Source organism: Gossypium arboreum, chromosome 12 (assembly GCF_025698485.1).
Source record: "Gossypium arboreum isolate Shixiya-1 chromosome 12, ASM2569848v2, whole genome shotgun sequence".
In the NCBI taxonomy this organism is placed as follows: domain Eukaryota; kingdom Viridiplantae; phylum Streptophyta; class Magnoliopsida; order Malvales; family Malvaceae; genus Gossypium; species Gossypium arboreum.
The window spans coordinates 110,218,618-110,222,800 of record NC_069081.1 but is presented as its reverse complement, the minus strand read 5'-3'; the positions used below and the strand labels follow the sequence as shown (position 1 = coordinate 110,222,800).

The 4,183-nt window shown below is 33.6% G+C and overlaps 1 long non-coding RNA gene across 1 annotated transcript; it reads left to right on the top strand.

The window, feature by feature from the left end:
* On the top strand, positions 1 to 1,503 carry LOC128285716 (uncharacterized). The gene is made up of 3 exons (XR_008276256.1): positions 1 to 78; positions 546 to 632; positions 1,254 to 1,503. It is a non-coding gene; the product is annotated as an uncharacterized LOC128285716 (long non-coding RNA).
* The last annotated feature ends 2,680 nt before the right edge of the window (positions 1,504 to 4,183 follow it).

The window sequence follows — 4,183 nt, the reverse complement described above, 5'->3', positions numbered from 1 at the left end:
TGTATCATCTTCTTCAAGTTACCAGCAGAACCTTACCTCTCTCCATAGCTGGGGTTTCTTCAACTTTCAAGCTTCATAGTAAGTGATTCCAAGCCCCGTTTTTAATGATCTTTACGTTTTGAAGTCCGGTAGCTCGATAAAGCTTATGCTAGCAATAATTTAAGTTAGGAATCAAATTTGGAAAAATACCCATAGGTGAAATTTGTGTATTTTGATGTTTTATGATGGAATATGAGGTTTTAAATTATGTTAGACAACTTGTGCTACTTGGTTTTAAGTGAAAAGCGAGTAAAAGGCTTAATCGGTAAAAATACCTAATAGTCATAAGTACATGTTAGTGTGTGAATTTGATGTTGCCATAGAAGGGAAAAATGATCAGCATGTCATAAAACATAAGAAAATAGGATGAAGTTTAATTTACGAGCCTTGGGGCAAAAGTGCAAATATGTGAAAGTTTAGGGGCAAAAATGTAATTTTGCCAAAGTTTGAGTAAAGGGTTGTTTTGATAAATGTTGATATTAAATAAGCTAAATTTGCTATTATAGATCAAGAAGAGCGAAATTCGAGAGTAGATCGGGGAAAAGAAAAAGTAAAGGACTAAATTGTAAAGTTTAGTCACATTTTGTATCGAGGTAAGTTTACAGTAAATAAATGCAATATTCTTTTATTTTACATTATTATTGTCAATTTCCAGCATTTATATATTATGTTATGAAAATATTTAAAGTCGAATTTAAGGTGAAGTGACAGAGGAAAAGTGTTAGAAAGCCCCGGTTGAACCCTAGGAATGTTAGGATATTAGGGTTGACAGGACAGAACAGAAATGAGCCATGTAAGTCCATATTAGAAATATGGCTTTGGAGACAGGATTGAGCCATGTAAGTCCATATTATATATGGCATTGGAGCAGGAATAATTCATGTAAGTCCATGTCAAAGACATGGCATTGGCGAGATATTGATGAGCAGAACGACCCTAGTATCCTTAGTATTCCGAGTGGTTCAACGGGTCAGGATACGAGTTAAATTACAGTGAATTAACAGCAAAGGAAAAGTAGATTATAGTTATGAAAAGGAAAGGTCGTAAGAAAGAAGGTAAGGGAATAAAGAAGAAGATAGAAATTGAGAAGTAAAGAAATTTATGATGTTAGATGATATTATGCATAATTATCCATTATGTTGAATGTTGTGATTTATTTGCTTGTAAGCTTACTAAGCCTAGTGCTTAATCTCTTTATTTTCTTCTTCTTATAGTACTTATCTAGTCACTCGAGGATCGAAGGAAATGTCAGAGGCCGATCACACTATCAAAGAAATAACTCGGTATAACTAGACGTTTTGTTTTGGGTATGGCATGTATAGAAACTTAGCTACTTTTGGTATAATATGAATAATGAATGATGTGTAAATACTTGCTAGTGATTAGCTAAGAAAATAGCTGATGATATACATGTTTATTAATATGTATGATTGAATGATGATTATCACATGAAAAATATGAAAATGTGAAAGTAACCTAAAACAGATTCAAGTAATGAAATGATGTAACTTTGAAAAATCACTAAAATTGTAGAAACATAGTTTGAAGATGAATAATATATGAAATTAAAGATTATTATGTATATTTTCTTATGGAATAAGCAAAACAGGTAAAAGTATTATATTTTATGATATATCTGAGTTTTAGTGAAACAGGTCGAGCGATTTCTGGATCCCTGTTTCAACTTTTGAAATTCACCATAAATTGTACAAAACTAATTAGAAGGTATAATTTATATGGTTAGAATTCTTTTGAATCTAGTTTTGATAGAAACAAACGACTTAGTCATATGAATTTTGTACAGGAAGAAAAATGGTTTGTAGTAAGAAGAGGTCGGTCAGATCGAGTTTTGAAACAGGAAACTTTAACTAATAAACTGTACTAATTGGATAAGTCAAAATTCTAGAAAAAATTAGTAGATATATATATGAGTCTAGTTTCATGAAAAATTTACGGATCTTAATTTTAAGTTTTGAAACTCGAGAAATGAATTTTTAAGTAACTATGACGCAGAAAAACAGTTTATTCCGAAAATTAAAATAAGTGATTTAGAGTTGTTTAAAAGGTAAGATAAGTTTAGTAACACCTCAAGCTTGACTCCGGTGATGGTTTCGGGCGTGGGGGCGTTACAAATGGTGCCCATGTTATGCTATTATTCGAATGGAATAAATGAACTATGATTGTGAGATGTTATGTGAATTGAATTTTCTTGCGAAAAAGTATGCATGACATTCAGTGATGTATATCCGGACTTAGGGTCCGCAGGCTATGTGCTGGAATTATATCCGGACTTAAGGTCCGCAGGCTACGTGCTGGAAATATGTCCGGGCTAAAGTCCCGTAAGCTTTGAGCTAGTATTATACCGGGTTTAAATTCCCGCAGGCTTGTGCTGGTAATTGGTTTCAAGTCCTAAGACCTAACAGGCTAAATGCCAGTAAGTTAAGTAAGATTACGATATTGAATGTTTGCAATAAACCATCGTCGAGTAAGTACTATACATTTAAAATGTTCAGGTATGTATTACTTACTCATCGGTGAATTGATTTCGAAGTGAATCATTAGCATCAAAGAAGAATATATATATATAAATATGATTGATGGTTATATTTGTGAATATGAGAATGATTTAATCGGTCATGGTATATTTGTATATGAATTATATGTTAAAAATTTCTTTATGTACTCATGTACATTCAGTCAATGATTTTTGTGAATTATTAGTATTAAAGAATGATACTTAAGTGTGAATGAATGTTTCGATTTTCGATAAGTCTTTAATTGTTTGTGATGCTTAAAACTTACTAAGCTTTGAAAGCTTACTCTGTTATTTATTTCTCTGTTTTATAGATTGTTGATTTTGGCCACCGACTCGGGGATCGTCGTGATTCATCACACTATCGATCTTTTTGGTATAGTTATATTTTGGACTCGATATGGCATGTATAGGTTAGGCTGATGATAACTATGTTTTGAAATTGTAAATATTTTGGCCATACGAAAATGGCGTATAACTTAAATATCAGTATGTATTTCAGCTCGATCTCTGTTTATGTTTATTGACACTGTGAATGAGATAATTAAATGTTTAGTTCGGTAATACCTCTTAGCCTTAATCCAGCGTTCAGATTCAGGTTAGGGGTGTTACAATTTTGGAGGAGGAGGAGAAAGAGGTTTACACAGTTCTGGTAGAACCTGTGTATTTGGTAAAGACTTGTGAGATGAATAATCAACAAGGTAAACATTTTTACCATTGTCTTCTCCAAGTGGTCCAATGTTTGGATATCCATCCATCCACCTTTTGTAAAACTCGTCTTGAGTTGAATTTTTCTTTTTCTTCTTTTTTCCTGGCTTTGATGCAATCATGTCCATGCTATCAATCCAGGCGGCCAATCTGTCATCTGTGCATAATTCACATGAACAGTTTAAAGCCCAAGGACAATGTCCAGTTACAGGGTCTTTAAACATGTATAAAGGTTTTCTATCTGCGGAAAAGCTTTCTATTAGGCTTCTTTCTGGGCCGGATTCACATAACGGGCAACAACAGTCTGGATCCTCTTGATCATGAAGTTGTGCTAGTTTTTCGTTTGGTTGCATCATTAACTAGGTCGGGAAAATATTGGGATTCTGGGAATTGTGAAGATGACTATGATCAAACTTTGTCTCAGTCGGTCCATCTCCCTTTGATGTAATCTGACTTGAGGTTGACTGGATTGGTTGGCTATACTTATGGAGTTTTTCATAACTAGTGATCCATTTTTCTGGGGGGGAGAGTTTGATTAGTTCCCTTTTTGGAATTTATCTTGGAATATGAACACAATGAGGTTGGTCATTTGTGTTTACTGATATAAGTAAGGAGTCATTTGTCCCATGCCTTGATAGATTAAAGGCATGATCCTGAATTCTGTAGACAATCTGATAATGGAGAGTAGACGTAATAGCTGAAGCCACTTATGGTGCTCCTGCTATTTGGATCTGAACTTTTAGAGCTTTAGTCAGATTAGGATCTGCTAAAGCCATTGTGAAATTTGGAAAAAGAGTGACCATAACCAGACCAGAATTTAACGTAGCTTCAATTGTAGCAATACATGCATTTTGGTATTCTAAATATCTAGAATCCAAAAGTGCAATTCTTGTAACTACAGGC